Source organism: Parus major, chromosome 14, assembly GCF_001522545.3.
Source record: "Parus major isolate Abel chromosome 14, Parus_major1.1, whole genome shotgun sequence".
NCBI classification, from domain to species: Eukaryota; Metazoa; Chordata; class Aves; order Passeriformes; family Paridae; genus Parus; species Parus major.
In genome coordinates this window covers 5,250,787-5,267,712 of record NC_031783.1, presented here as the reverse complement: position 1 = coordinate 5,267,712, position 16,926 = coordinate 5,250,787, and the positions used below count along the sequence as shown (strand labels likewise).

General features: G+C 46.2%; 1 long non-coding RNA gene across 1 annotated transcript; it reads right to left on the bottom strand.

The window, feature by feature from the left end:
• Positions 1–3,194: 3,194 nt before the first annotated feature.
• LOC107211011 lies at positions 3,195–9,777 on the bottom strand. Its single transcript, XR_001524057.2, has 2 exons — positions 4,229–9,777; positions 3,195–3,409 (listed from the first exon to the last, which is right to left on the bottom strand). It is a non-coding gene; the product is annotated as an uncharacterized LOC107211011 (long non-coding RNA).
• Positions 9,778–16,926: the final 7,149 nt, after the last annotated feature.

The window sequence follows — 16,926 nt, the reverse complement described above, 5'->3', positions numbered from 1 at the left end:
GAGGCTGCAGGAGTGTGTCCTGCAGCCTCCCCTGCCCCAGTGAGTCACGGCCCTAGGTAGGTCAGGCTGGAGCCGAGCAGCCCCTAAAGCATCCCCAGAGGAGACAAGCAGCTCATTCACCTCTCTTTTCCCAGCCAGCAGAAATGAAAAACCCAGCCAGGAGCTTTACAGCCTCTTTATTTAAAAGATAAAAATGGAAATAAACTTTAGGATGACGTTAACTAAAACTTTCTAAAATAAAACTTCCATTAAAAGGGGAGGCTGAAAGCAGATATTTCTGAAGCTCTCGCATCCTCCACAGCGCTCGCGCTTTATCGCATCCCGAACCCCCGCCCCCGGAGGAGCCGCTGCCTCCCACCGCTCCAGCCTCGCGTTCCCTGCTCGAGTTAAAATAAAAGGGAAGGAACCCTGCCTGCGAACACAGGCTTGCCCGGAGCCCAAGCTCCCAACGATCAAATCGCTCTGTCAGGTTAATTAGCACATAAATTAAGAAATGCTTTGCTCACAGTAGTACCAGGCACAGCCAGAGCCCTCCTTGACACGGCACAGAAGGAAAGCTGTGGGGATGGAAATGAATGAAGCACCAGGGAGCCAGGACACAACTTTCTGTCGTATCTATGGCCTGTGGTGCAGTCTCTCAATAAGCAAAGCAAATTTAAAAATGCACCCTGTTTCTATCATAGCAGCTATTTCTTTCTTGATTACATGTCTGCTTAAAAAGTTAGGACATATTTTCCAAATATTTCCAAAATGAGCATCTAAGCTATGCTTCAACCACCCTCTCTCTTTCTGGAGCCAGACCATGGCTGGGAACCACTCTGAAGCTCCATCACCAGGTCAACCCCTCCATCTCAAACCCTGCCACCACACCAATAGAAATTGCTACATCTACAACCACCTTCCATTCCACATTGCCCCCCTCACACCCAGGCAAGATTTTGGACACTGACAATGTCTTATAAATGGCCTGGGTTTTTTTAGTTATTTATATTATTTTTATGAAGAACCATGAATTATATACATCACTCAAAAGAAACCTGGAAAGCAAGTAGGTCATAATGTCGGTGTTCACAATAGTCAGCAATTCCACTCAGCTGCCCAAAATTTTCTTGAGGTTCCGTCTTACCTGAGGATGGCACAGTCACAGAAAAGACTCACAGAAACTTATTCTTCTGAATGGAGAAAAACAAAACAAAAAAAACCTTACCAGTAATACTGAGCCAGCCTGCCAGAAGAAAATGGAAGACAAAAAAATATGATTAATGATGCCTTAATCTTTTAATGCAATAATTTCTGCCTTCAAGGGACTTCTGGTAAATAGCACAAAAAGTCTCACCAGGAAATTCCCAGACACATTAATCTTGCTGCTGGGCCCTGGCAGATTCTCTGTGCAGCAGATCACAGTCAGGGGCTCCTCAGTGCAGCGAGGGTGTTGCTGGGCCAGCAGACAGACATGAAAAGCTATTTCAGCTCTAAAAGCAGCACAGGTTCAAAGCCTGCTCCAGCTCCTACCATAGGGAACCCCATCTGGAGCTCTGCCACCCCCTTACATACTGTCAGAATCCTGAAATTCCTGTTGTCCCCACGTCAGCAGCTCCTCTATAGAGCCTGAGGTTATTTCTGGTGCTCCACTATGGCATACTCAGGCCACCCCTGACTCACTACCCCTGTTTGCTCATTGTCAGGACAGCAGAGTTTCTTCAAGTGACTCACATCCTGCGTGACCAAGCCTGTGGTCCATCCTGTGGTCCATGCAGTCACACCTCCCAGCCAGCATGATGAGTGACAACACACCAGGAGCATTCCCATCACTCTCCTGCCTTCATCCCTGGGGGGCAAGTAGGCCTTGGGGTAGCAGACACAAGAGAATTGAAAGCTGTCCAAAGCAGGGTGAAGCAGCTCAGAAGAAAGAATGGGTTCATGTGAGCCCACCATGAACTGTGCTTTACAGAGCACCTGTTAATTTTAGGAGGAGCATCGAGTGATGCAGCTGAGGGTTGGAAGTGCAAGTCAGTGTGTCACACAAAACACAATGCTTTGTGGAAGGGATCCTGGCCAGGGAAAGGAAGGACAGGGATGGAGAGAGAGGATGGGTACATGCACGTAGATAGGTAGGTTTTCTTTTGACACATCTTTGGTCAATAGACACACATAGAAGATTATGTAATTTAATTTATTTAAATCTCCTGATTTGCACACACTTCATCCTCTTCTATCTTGCTTCAGATAGCAGGCCTTAAGGGCATGGATTTGAGGGATTGGGCAGCAGCTTTACAAAACCATTTCCCAGAGATCCTTAGCCCCAAACAGGCAACAACAATCAGGTGAACACTAAACAAACGAGGCACACATGGGTTTAGCAAAATGAACTCGTGCACATTGGCAAGAATCATCTGTACAAGAGCTGCCCACGTGAGAGGGGCAGAGATTAAAGGGTAGAACTTTAAGAAGTGTTCCAGGCATGCAGGTGATCTCACCAGAGATGAGTGACAGCAGTGGACAGGAAGCAATGGGAGCTGGAACAGGAGCAGGTGAGTTGTGCTCACACCATCAGCCCAGACAGCACCTGTGAGCTTCCAGGGCAGAACCACACCCTGCTGACAATGAGCACAGGACTGGCAAACCCTGCTCTGAGAACTGCCACCCAGCAGAGAGCTGCTCCTGGAAAACAGCTAAGCACTGTCTGCTGCAGATTTCTACTGGCACAAGACCATGGCCAAGTGCCCCAGCACAGGGAAAGGAGGGTCCCTGCAGCAGCTTTGAATGCTCTCCAAACATCCCATTTAAGCCAATAAACTCCACAGTTTTACAATAAGCTATACAGGGAGTTGCATACACATCTTGCATATGTACCCTGGGCACCCCCTGATATCTGCAAAGATTAAGGAGCTTGACTGTCTCACATTCTGAAATCCATACCACAAACTCAGACCATTGGAAAGATGGCACCTGTGGCATTCTGCTTCTACTGGGGATGCTGCCATTTTAATGCAGTTTAAAAATGAGTGTTGCTGTTCCCACCTCCTCCATCTCTCTTCATACTTCCTCACTGCACTTCCCCCAGTCATCTCAGCACATCGACATTCATTCATTCATTCATCATCCTCCCCAAGCTGCTTTTATTGGATCCTGCTTTGTATTTGGTGCCCCCAGACATTTCTCTTTATGCCAAAGAATAACCAGAAAAATAAACCTGTAGAAGAACATAAATTTATCTTTAAAAGTAAAAACACATTACCCTAAGACAGCTTAGCAGTATGTCAGTATCTAACTATGGAGCATCCTTATTTTCTAACCCTTTTGCTTTATTTGCAAGTCTTTGAAAGCCAGGCTGTGAGATCTGGGGGACAGAAAGGGTGAACAAGCTCAGACGGGCCAAATATCCAGCACCAGAAAGACTCAGAAGTACCTACAAGAGCAAGAAATATGCAGGTGAGTGGTAGAAGTGGTTAAGTAGAATAGTCAGCACATAATTATGAGGTGGACATTAAGGGACCAGCACCTGCTCCAGAAGAAAAGACTGTTCTAAGTTCCCAGAGCTCATAAACTCTAAAAGGTTCCACTGATGTAATTTCTCTCCCCTCTCTCTCCTCCCTTTCCCCTCCTGCCCAGTCACGTAAGCAGAGTTTGACAAAACTGCAACTGAATTTCCAGGCTGCCGGCTGTGGCTGCTGAAACTCCCCCTCCGTGCTCATTTGCACAGGGCTTTAGCAGACTGCAGAGTGCCATCTAGACGGAGGAAGGAGGATGTGCTCGAGTCAGCCAGCTGGAGGTAATACATCCTTCAGGGGTGCATCACTGAATGCCTACAAGATGCTCTGCAGAACAGCTCTTTGCACACTGCAGATTGTTTTTTGTGGCAATTTTTTTAAAGTACTCAAATCCTCCCGTGGCTGAATGAGCAATGGTCTCAAATGGTTTGTGGGATGAGACGAGAGCACTTTTAGTTTATATAGCATTTGAATATTTATGCATTCTCATAGAGAAACATTTTAGATCCTTATTTTTTCCAGGCTATTTAAGATTCAGATGACCACTGAATCAGGACAATTTTTAATGCTGGGCTTCCAGACAGAGCCTCATTAAAGGGGATGTGGACCTGAATGAGGCGTTGAGGTCAAATTAATGAATATTTTTACATATGTGCAAATATTTGCCTATCGAGAAGTATTGGAAGGCACAGACTCCAATGAGCTGTGGATTTTTAGTGACAGGGTAAAAATCTTACCTATGTGATAAGTGGAAAAATATTAATCTGAGACGACCATAGAGATGTGGTGGGCAGCAGCTGCTGCAGCAGAAGAGGCCTGCTCCAAGGGACAGTGTTCCCACAAACCTACAGTAAGAAACCAAACCACATCAACACCAAATTTCTGCTCTCCTGTGTCAAGCAAACATCATTCTCATTTCTGCAATGGTATGAAAAGTGCAGGAAAGTGTCTCCTAAGCTCATACATTTCCCTTATACCCAGCTGTGCATGATCACTGCCAATCCCAAACACCCCACAGAACACCAGCAGCTCCATAGCCCTTCAGCTCCATAGCACAAACAGTGCTGAAATGTAGTGACATCCTAAATGTGCTTGTGCAAGACTGAGATGTGCCTTTGCTGCCCAGGACAGCCCTTCTGGTTCAGATTGGCCTGAGGACAAGCCAGTGCTTGTGGAGGTTATCAAGGAGGATGAAGTCCCCACAGATCTGCTTGGGCTGGAAAGCAGGTCCTGCTGCCCCATCACCTTTGTTAAATCCAGCATGGAAATCACTCCACTCCACCTTCCTGCCTGCCCTTGCCCAAGCTCACACAATAACCTCAGGAAAAATTCAGCAGAAGGCTGAGCTGGGGACACAGCAAGCAGAATAAATGTGTTCACCTTCCTCCTGTCAAAACCAGACCTGACAAATTCACCATTTGAACTAAGCAGCGCTGAAACAGACCCATGAAATGGTTTGGGTGAGAGGGAACATTAAAGATCACCTTGTTCCCCCTCCCATGGGCAGGGACACCTTCTACCATCCCAGGTTGTGCCAAGCCCCATCTAACCTGACCCTGAACACTTCCAGGGATCCAGGGACAGCCACAGCTTCTCTAGGCACCCTCTGCCAGGGCCTCCCCACCCTCACAGCAGCAACAGCCAAAGAATGCCTCGTATCAAGAGTCCAGATCTAAGAGACAGCAGCACAAAGCTGCCCTCACAAGCACAATCATTTCTTTGGGAGTTATAAAACCAGGCACTAGCACAGCAATGTAATAAATAATAGAGCTTGGTGAATAATGCAAATAAAACATTTTCTCTTCCTATTTTTCATGTTTCTAAATATATTTCCCTCTGTTGCTGTCAGGCCTATTCTGCTTTGCCTTTTACAAACCTTTATACAGAGCAGGAAAAAAATTGCAAAGGATTTGGGAGAGAAACAACAGGGCTGCTGTCACCCCTGCCTTGTTCCCCCTTCTTCTGCCTTGTTCCCCCTTCCTCTGCCACACTCTGTCAGGACCAGGAAGCCGGGGGCTGGATTTAGATTCAGCAGGAAGGCTTTCCCAGCCTGTAATTATGCTGACAGCTCCACGAAAGCTTTACTTTGGGTCTAATTTAAACTAATTAGATTGGAAAACAAACAGAACTTGGTTCTTTCCAGTATGATAGACCCTTTACATGTGCAAAGCAAAAAAGGTGAAAGCAAAAAAAAAAGAGATGAAAATTCAAGAAGGAAAGAAAAAAAAGTAAAAAAGAGGTCACTGTCCAGCATTTTGAGTCAGGGCATGCAGCCCTTCATGAGCATCACATTTGGAGATGCTGGGATGGTGGCCAGAGGGACAGAGCCTGACTTAGAGCTCCTCACCCACTGGTTAGGGGCCACTTGCACATTGCTTCCCAGTACACTGTGGTTAATGCTGTGAAGCAGGAGGAAAATTCAGCCTTTCAGAGTCTGATGGCTGAGAGATGAGGCAGGAGGAGAGGCAGCACATAACAGTTCTTGGGGTGAAGGGCTGCACTTCCACATCTGCAGGAGAGGACACACAACCTGAGCTTGCCTTGGTCAACATGAATGTCACCTTAGTTTGTGTACTGAATACCTAATGTCGGTGCAGAGATGGACACTAAAGCAGAATTTCTCAAAAAGACACTCACAGGAGCCGCACCAGACACCAGCAGATGAATTTCAAAGCAAAGGAGCAGGTTCCTACCTGGTGCAAGTGGATTTCCCTTTCCCTAGAGAGACACAGACAATAAATGCAGTTCATTCACTCTTTTCACAGACTCTTTTCTCACATTAAGAGCAGAAGATGATGAGAGTGTGTGTGCTGATCTGCAGTAAAAATCCGTCCTTCGGCAGCTGAGCCCAGCACAGCTGCTGGAGTGCCAGTGCCCTCTCCTGTTCAGTGTGCACCAGCTTTCCCTGCTCGCTCCACAGCACGTCTGCATGCCTTCAGAGGCTGGGCAAACATTCCCAGCCTGACATCCTGCTAACAGCCCATTCAAAATCGTGTTTATAAGGCTAAGGGAAACGTAAAAATGCTGCAGAACTTCTGTGGGTGCTGTGTCCTCTTTGCTCTCCAGGAGAGTTATTGCTTGCATTAGGCCATTTAGGAAGAAACAATCCTCAAGCTATCCCATGTCATTATGTACAGCAGGTTGACATCTTCTTTCCAGAGCACATCTTCAGTGACATTCACTTTTACTCTGTGTGGCTGTAACTTGAACTCCAGCCACTGCTAAATGTATTCACAAAGTCACAGAGCAGGAAACCAAAGCCAAAGGGATCATCAGGGGTCTGACACTGGGGCTTATCCTCCCACCCTACCTGGACAGATTTCCAGACTTTTTACACTGTCATGTAATTACAGCAGCACAGATTTATCCTCATTTTACCACAGTATTAAAAGCAGTGGTAATTCTACAAAGTGTTTCCAAACAGCTCTCCTCTCAGCCCAAGGATTTCTGAAGGGGAGCTGTGATAAAGTTTTCTGGTCTGATATTTATTATGCGTCCTAAAGCAGCTGAAAGAATTAAAAGAATGAGTAGCAAACCTTTTCACTATTGGAAAGTGGGAATATTCCCAGGGCCATGGTCCCTCAGATGCCTTTAGAATTATTATTGATGTGTCAACAGAGGGAACGTTTTTTCCTCCTTCTGAATCACCACTGCCTGGAGCCACGTTGTAATGTGGGAATTCCAGCCACCAGGCTACAACAATGAATGAAGGTCTCCAACTCCCATCCTTGGCAAAACTCACTCACACTTAATGACACATGGCAACACCCTCAATGGCTTAAAACTAAAACAAAAAAACTCCCAAGGCTCCTCAGCTGAGCAAGGTTTCTGGCAACATCACTGCAAACTGAGTGGTGAAGGCCCCCCATTCAAACAGCATTCCCCAGCTCCTGACCTGTCTGTGTAACCCCAGCAATTTCCTTTCCTCCTGCCTCCCCTCAGTGCCACAGGGCTCACACAACCTCATTTCCCCAGGGGACAGGGCCACCCAACAGCTCAGGGAGAAGGAGGTGTCACACAAACTGCTGAGACCATCTCAGCCCTACCCAGGTCAGGGTACAGACAGCCCTGATCAGCTGGATACATGGAGAGCAAAAAAACCTCAAGTTAAGCAGAGTAGGAACATGTTCAGCACATCTCAGCTTTAGGAAGCTTACAAGCACCCTTGTGCAGGAAGGAGGAGCTCCTTGAGACCCTGCTGGGCAGAGCACGGCTGTCCCCAGCACCAAGAGAAATTGCCCTACAGGGAGCCAGGGTGGACAGTACCTCCTGGCAAAGTCAGGCTCTCCTCCTGGGGATGCTGGGCCATCTGAAAGATAAACTGCTCCAACTGGAGCCATACCAGTTTGCCCACCTGAAAACCAGGGCTCAGGTAAGCTGGCAGAAACAGCCCTGTAAAGTGATCTTGTGCCCCTTCAACTGTCTCAGGTATTCTCACCAGCACCAGCATCAACCAGCAATGGATGACAAGAGCAGAGTTCTGTGATCATAAATGGACAACCTGACATGATGTGTTCTTTTTTTGATTTCCTCTGTGTTTTTCTCCAAGTAAAATTAATAAGGTCAGACGAAATTTCATACTAAAATATTGCCTAGGATGTTGGTGCCACTATATTTATACAGTATCTCTCACCTTAAAGGATGTATTAACCTGTACAGTAGCTTAAATTAATTCTGCTTTGTGTTCTGGCAGACAGAAACAGCAAATACAGCTGCTCTGCTGTCAGCTGCCAAGTCTCCTGCCACTATCCTTCTATAAACCTATTTGCTGGCAGCTCCTGGTGGGAGCAGAGACCTGGTATGGAGTTCACAGGGGTCACAGAAGAGCAAGGCCACACTGCAGCCCCTGGGTGTTACCAGGGTGACACCACAGAGCCTTGCTCCAGCCAAAGAGCAAAGCTCAGAGCACAGAGCACCTGTGTGAGAGCCTCAGTGGTCACACCTGGGGGTACCCACAGCTCCTCACATGCAGATTTGGACATCTCTAACTTCTTTTTTCTGCAACTTAGATCTATGAAAGGAAACTAATCTGTCCCACTTTGGATGCTCACACAAAACCCATCAGTATTCCAGGGTTTTCCCAATGATGATTTTGGGTTTTGTCAGTTCTTTACATAACATATGCTCACATTGCAATAATTAGGACAAGATCTGGAACTTGCTGAAAGCCAGATGGGAAATGGAGATTTATCCAAGAACAAATTTTGGGACTCTTACAAAACAGGGGAGATGTTGCACCAAACCAAACTGAAAGTTTAGAAGACACTAAAGGTGTTTCCACAGCACAAACTGTATTGGTTGGAGTCTAAAATGAGTTCTGTGCAATGACTTGTGGCTGTTACTCCAAACTCCCAGTTTACAGGAGCCCATTATACCACTCTGAGGAAAAGCCTATCAAGGGACTTCATGTTCACCATCTGTGGATGCCAGGCAGACATGCAAGCAGGAAGCAATGCCCCATATTTCCGAGCAAATCAGTCCCAAAGTAAAATATGAAGGGAAAGCCATGCATCCAGGAGCCTACCTGTGCTGAAATGCACCTTCATCAGGCCAATGATGGCCAGTTTCTGGCCAATTTCATCAGTGAAATCATCTCCTTTATGTCAAAACCATCAGGTTTGGGGTCTTCTGGCCTGAAGCAGCAGCAGCAGAGTTGGAGCTTCTCAGAGCTGGTTCATGAGGTGTGGGTATCCCCTCCTACCGCAGGGCACCAGCCAGGTTAACCCAGGGAGGACAGAGCTGTCCTCCAGGAGGTGACACACACCAGGACACCTCAGGTGGCCACGTCCTCTGCAGCTGAGGCTCCTGCTGTGCCTCCACATCAGACAGCAGAGCAAATCCAGCACTGTGGCAAGTCACCCCACAACTCTGCTCCAAGCTCTGCATGGCTGCTTAAGGGAAGCTGCTTTCCTTTCTGTGGGACACAAACATTAATTATTATTAATTCATTACTCCACTCCAGTATTATTTTGCATGTTTTAAGTCATGTCTCCACTCCTGAGCACACCCTAAGGTTTGACCAACCCTAGTTGTAGCAGCTGAGTAAAGAACTGATTTGTAAGAAATGGAGGAGGGAAAGCTACCTGCATGGACTAATAACTTAATAAGGCTTCCCAAAAGAACATTGGAAACTATGGATCTTCTAATATCTGATCCATTCATTCATTCTGATTTATTCTACAGCCACAGCACATGAAAAATATGTCAGAATCTGTGTTCTAAGTTGCTGAAATTTATCAAAATCAATAGGAAACCTGGAACAAAGCATAGCTCCCATTGAGATGAAAACACCTCATTCCTGCTGGCCCTTTTGTGGACTTTGTCTCAAAACTGTACATTATGGACTATGTAATATAGATAATAGAAACAGATCATTTCAACACAGATTTATTTAAAACAATGAAAAAACTAGAGGATATGAAGAAAGGGAAGAATGACAGAAAAGGTGAGGTACAGCTGAGTGAAAGCTGAGTAAGGAGGTACCACAGGGGGGCACAAGGGGGAAACGATTTGCCAGAATAAGATGCAGATCCACAGCTTTGGTTCTACTTACATAAATGGTTAAAAATAACCATTTAACAGGTAAAAAAATGTACTTGTTTGTGTTTCCTGCTCTGAAGTCCACATGCCTCTCAAAGGCTATTCCTTCGATCAGAAGGGTCACAATAATACAGCGGTGCTATTCATCTGGATTACTCAGTGCCTGGTTCATCCACACCACAGGTGGCAAGCAGCCCTGGCAGCCCCTCACCTGGCTCCAGGACAGTCGGGAGGGATTTCACACTGTATGTAAATGTATTTTACCAGGAATTTGAGCTCAGAGCTTTACCTCACCAAGGTAAGCTCAGGGAAAATCCATGTGGTGACAGCACACTCAGCCAAGCTCGTTTGCTGCAAAAAAGTGAGTCCTGTTTCCTGGGCTTCACAAATATGGAATCTGTAGAAATAGTCTCTAAAATTTCAGTTACACCTGAGCTGGAACTATTAAAAAAAATTCCTTTCGCTTTGAAGTCCTTGATGCAGGGCCAGAGCCATTAGTGCAGATTCAAGCTCAGGAGTGATTTTGGTTTGAGGTGAACATCTGTTCCCTCCCTGTGCCCCTCAGGCTGGGCAGGAGCCAGCCTGGCTGTGGCTCATGTTCTCTCTAAGCGTGTGTAAGAATTTCTTGGAGTGGCAGACCAGACCTGTTTAACACAGAAGCAAAGGTGGCAGCACAGCCCAGGTGGAACACACACCACAAGTTTGCCTCAGAGGGGCTTCACTCAGAGTCACCAGGGCTGTCTCTGCCCCGTTCCTCACACGCTGGCAGCCTGCACAGAACCTTTAAACAACAACCAAGCCAAGCTGCCTGGCCAGGGCTGAGCCCAGGGCTCCTGCCAGCCCCAGCACGGTCACTGTACTGCAGCACCCACAGGGAGCCCTGGCAGAAACCAAACCCTGTGTCCCCCACACCACACTGACACCTCCAAACAGGGCTCCTCTGCACTCCTTCACTTCTTCCTTGGAAAAAAACACTGTACTAAGGTGGTACATCCATGTCTAACCCCCAAATGTGGCTCAGGCCTGACAGCTGCAGTGGGGCCCGGCCTGGCTGCCATGAACCCTTCAGGAGCAAACCCTGCAGAGCAGGCTGTGCACGGCAGGATAAGGCTGTGGGACACTGGGATAAGTGTGTGGGACACTGGGATAAGGCTGGGGACACTGTGATATGGCTGAGGACACTGTGATAAGGCTGTGGGACAGAGTGATAAGGCCGCGGCTCTGCTGGCTCACACCCTAGATGGCAGCAGCACCCAAGGAATGGGCTGGGAAACCCAAACCTGCCCATGCCTGATGGGGTTTCACATTCACGTAAATCCCTTCTGAAGGCTTTCACCTAAAAAGAGATTCTGGAAACCTGACCAAAAGGAGCACGATGTGAACACAGAGTGTTTCTGGAGGCTGGGAACCGAGGCATCAGATCCCCTCATGCCAGCACGGCAAGGACAGAGACGGTTCTGCCAGACAGCCTGCAAAGATCACAGGGACATCACAGGGACAGTCTGCTCTTTTCTGTCACCAACACACTTTTCTGGCACAGTAATGGCAACAAACTTGTTGTGAAGGGGTAACTGTGAGGGCTGAACCACTGGGAAGGGGTGACACCCTCAGCATGGGGAAACCTTGGCCTGTTTCTCTGTGTAATCCTTTCTAAGTCATACCCACACCTTACAATAATTGTACTCATTTCAGTACTGGTGCACCTCTTGCCCAGCTCCGATGGTTTCTCAATGCCCAGAGGAGAGGACAGTCCCAGCCCAGGAGCACAGACCTGGCACAGGGCACACAGGGGAGGTGTGCTGTGGGGACAGTGCTGGACAGCAGAAGCTGCAGGGACATTCCTGTTGCATCCCCCCAGGAGCAGTGGATACACACCCTATCAGGATTTTTCCAGTACCATGGGGTAGAAGGTGATGCTAGGTGCCAATCCCATGCTGACACACAGGACAGGCACTGCACAGCACCCACTTTACTCTGCAAGGTGTCAGAGACCTTCAGAGAGTCCAGAAAAGTCAGCTCACACCAGATTCTTTTCTCCTGGCCCATACCTCTGCTCTCCAATGCTCCTGCAAACTCTGCAGTACTGCAGTCAGGGCTGCTCTATCCCACCCCTCGTTCTGAAGAAGCATTAATATGTTAGCATCAATGATTATTGATTTTATTTTTCCTTCTTGCCTTTCTTAAGCACATCCTGTATGGAAACAGACTTGAGAGAGAAGAAAAGAGAGCAAATAATGTTTAATTTGCAATGTATTACCAGCTTCATGATGTGAAATGCTAAGCCTGGACTTTTCCACGTGGATTAAGTGTCACTGTGACAGATAATGGACACAATACAAAAACAGAATGAGATACAAGTAGCAGAAGTGGGAAAGTATCACTCCATCCACTGCCTCATGCATCTCCCTGCAGCAACCAAGGCACCAGCCTGAGCCTCACCCTGCTGGGCTGGGCAGTGCCACAGCTTTTACCAAATACCTCAAAAGCATCTTGGCCATCTTGGCACCCATTTCACTGCTGCCTGACAAAAGTTTGCTTTGGGTTAGATATTCAAGAGTTACTCTTGTATAATAAAGTCATTAATATGGAGATTATACCAACTCTATATGTTTGAAAGTTTCAATGCAAGAAACACACAGGATTAACAAAAGTGACAGTTTCAGCTCCAAGGGCCTGCAAAGTTGCCTTCAGCCACTGAAAAAGTAGGCAAAGCAGGCTGTCAGGATGGGTTTTGATCTTCATAAAGGCAAGATGACAGCACACTGTGCTTCTATGGATACAAACACAGCTAGTAAATTCAAGATTTTCTGTTGCACAGTTGTTCATCTGATAATCTAAGGAGTTCATCAGCTAAAAAAAGCATTGATTTCCCACCAGTCACAGGAGCAGGTAAATACACTGAAGCAAGCCCACAGGAAAGGGATGCAGCACTGCCATCACACAGGGCAGAGCATCTCTAGGCACAACCTGCTGGGTGCCACATTCCAAAATAAAATCTGGGCTAATACACAAGAAGCAAAACTCCGAACTCTGTGAGAGCCAGGACTCCTTCCCCAAACCTTGGGCTGCCCATACCACTTTGCCTTTTCTCTGCCGGCTAATACAGGGACAAATGCTTCTTTTCAAAAATATTTAAGCAGTAGCTGGATTGCTGCTACATTATAGGCATGCTCTAGAGTGAGACTTAAAAAAAAACAGGGGCTCCACCGCCACATGGCACTTATGGGACATAAGATTTCTATCTGCACTCTGCAAAGATCAGTGAGCTGCAGCAGCCACCACTGGCAGGTTCACCCTCTTCTTTCCTGGAGGCTCCAGCATGGGAAGAAGCTCCTCCAGTTCATTCCCAAGCAGTGGAAATTGGCAAGGCTCCATAAGGCAGCTGAAGATCTGGCTCCACTTGATAGTTTTATCTGAGATCATGATGAGCTTGACTAGAGGGTGCCAGCTGGATTGCTCTGGGGAACCTTATTTATAGATAACACTTGAAAGGGCAAACTCAAGGTGATAGCCCCTGGTGGCCCTTTTTTGTATTCCTTCAAGAGATCCTTATTCGCACCTACTCAAGTGCTTGCCAGTCAGGTTGCAAAGGCAGCAGACGAGATCCCCTGGTACTCTGTGCTTTCTGCAGCCTCCTGGCAGGAGCACTGCTGCCATCTTGCCCTACACCACAGGCCATGGACAGCTGACACGTAGCTGCACATTCTTCAGACCAAACCTTCATTTTTGTGGTCAGAGCAGCTTGGGATTTTTTTCTCAAAGCAATGAGATTCTCAGTGCAGCAACAGATCACCACCTTTTACAGCCATCACCTGCTTGCCTCCGAGCACAGAACTTGTTACTTGACTCTGGGCATTTTGTTTCACAAAGAACATTGCAAAATCACTGGCAAGAATCACCTGAGGAATTGTTTGCTGAAGGACTGGTTTTCAAAGGGGTAAAAGGACTAGGCATAGCATCAAAATAATCCCAAGGGCTCTTTGCATTGCTTTAAAAAACTTGGGAGATATTTTAAAGATCAGCTTCACTCCCATGAAATCCCCTGTGGCACAGAGATGCCTCCACTGAGCCTAACCCACGAACCAAAGACATAAGCTTCAAAAGGAGAAAGGATTCCCTCCATACCATTGCTTCAAGGCTTTTTTTGGGAACTTAGGCCACTTGGCTTTGTGTAGCTCTAAGTAATACTGCACGTGAACCATTGTAAAAATGACTTTTTGAAGTCACCCAAACCATCCATTGGTAACTCCAGCCAATGCTGAACCAGGGCCAGGAGGAATACAAACCTACCCCAACCTAAACCCAGAGCTACTGCAGCTGAGGGCAATGAGAGCCCACAGGAAAATTCCCTTCATCTTCCAATGCTCCTGTACCACCTCTTGCACATCACTTGTTCCTTCTATTTTTCAGCATCTCCTGCTGACCATCTGTGCATAGTTTGGGCTCACTCAGGTATTGGAACAACTTCAAAAGATCTGAATTTCTGGAGATTTTAGGCTGAAACAGAATAACTAATCCAGGGTCTACTTTTCAGGCAATATCCCAGGTTTATGCAAAACAATTTCAAGAAGCCAACAGCCTACTTGGTGCTTTCCTGAGACACTGTCCAATAAGTAGAAAGTTTTAGACCTTTATAATAGGTATAAAATCAGAGTTAAGGTATCTCAATAAGTCATGGAAGAAATGGACATAACACCTAAAGCCTTAACTGATTATGTGTCTAATCCTCAGTGTTCTGCCCTTTCCCCTGTATCAAATCCCATCAGAAGGCACATTAACAGAATCCAACATCTACAACGTTTCACTCCCCAGTTCACTGTATTAGTTGCCAACCTGCCAGAATATGAATGAGGAGGGGGCTTGGCCTTAATACAGAACCACTGAGAAACATTTAATCGGAATTTCAGCCCTTCGAAAATGGCATTTTAATGCCTTTATCAAAACCAGGCTCTGGCAGATACTCTTCCTTTGGAGGAGATGATTCCATCAGGTGACACAAACTGCCAGCACACACCTGCACCTTCACAATCCAGCCCAAATCCACCCAGTTACTTCAAAGCTCATAAAACGTGCAAGATGGAGACAAGAAATCCACGTAGTTAAATTTGGGATTGGTTTCTGCTTTGAAGGGCTAGCTATACTTAGGAGCAGCAATTTTGATGACAACCTTTAAGGTTCCAGAGGAGCATGTGCCTCAGGAAAGGAAAACTCATTCTTGTCAGTGGTCAGTGTCTTTGAGCAGCAGGTATGGCTTGGCAGCAAGGACAGCAGTGCCTTTTACCTCCTCACTGATAAAACTGTGTTGAGAACGTCAGGACAGAGCAAATCTTAGACTAAGTCAGGTGGAAAGGCAGTCTGGGAGGTTACCTGCTCCAAGAACAGGATGGAGTCTGCAGTATCTTCAGGGCTGGAAGCCCCACAACCTGCAGGCAATCCAAGATTATGTTAACTTGGAAAAACCACCACAAATTATGTTGAAACACTTACCAGAAACAACTGGACCTTCAGACAGGCTGTGTTCAGCACAGGAAGAAGGTTCCTGGGTATGGTCACACACAGGAGGAAGAAAACCAGATGCAGACAAGGCTTGTGAGTTGACCAGGAAAGATCAGGTCAGCCTGGAAACTTACTCTGAGGGAACTCTTAGGTCTTCTGTTGAAGGTATTAAAGACCCAGTTGTTGGGATTTAAATATGTTGAACCCATTTTTCTGGAAATTTTCTACACAGGACAAATGAACTCATATTTTGGGATATGTGTCTAGGCCTAAGGAATTCTGAATTCTGGCAAGACTACATCAGAAGCTGTAAGCAGATGCAGACAAATCACGTTTTAATTAATAATCTCAGACTCTAAATGAGTTGCATCCCTGCGCAGTCATCTGGAAGCACACAAGCCTCCACAGAAACAACATTCAGAGCATCTTCAGCAGATTCCTGCTCTGAAAACTGCAATCACTCAAATCAAAGACTTTGAAATTCATTTTAGCAGCAAGATACACATCTTCAGTGATTCACAGTAAGGACAAGTTTCTCCAGGGAGAGGAAAAAAAGCCTGCCTACCCCATGGGAGATCACAGATGCTCTTTCACAGGAAGCAATTTAAATGTAGTCAGGAAAAAACAGGTTTCACTGAGTGAGCTTTTTCAGCAGAAAAGCTTAGAGATGAAAGTAAAAATACAAATTATAGTTCCCTTAGTAGAATAAACAGTTGGATTACTGGCAGAGCATTCAGTGCAAGTCTCTAGAAGACGGTCCCGCTCAGATGAGAAGTTCATTCACCTCTAAGCACAAACCATGTATTTCTTTTTGTTGGGGCTTTCAGAGAAAATAGGAAAACAGGAATTAGAACACTTTCATTGAAAACAGCATTAGTTACCTTCAGCTGTACTCCATGGAATAGATATGGCAATATCACTCTTGCAAACTTATGGTGAAGCTCTCTCCCCAGAGCTTTGAAGTTTGAAATATATTCAAAAAAGGACAGCAGATATTTTTTAATAACAGCCACAAGACTGGCCTAAAGCATGCTGAAGATGCAGAGATTTTTGTGGTTTGAAAGTGATCTAGAGACCATCATTTTGCAGAGAGCTAACACTAGAGACTATGAGTTATTAATTATATGAGATCAAGTAATTACTCAAATGGCAGAACTTGGCATTTTCTCCCCACCTTGATCTCACATATCCCATTATAGATGGTACTCAATGAATTCACTTCAAAACCAGAAAGCTAGGTTTAAACAGCAATATAAAAATGGAAATGCCCATGAAAGTAACAAACTCTGACCTCTGGACTGGGCAGCACTGAGCTGTTCTGTGAGCACAGGTACCCAGGGCTGCATGGGCAGGAGCTGGATGTGGCCCTCTCAGTACTCCAGCAGAAACAGAAGGTTCT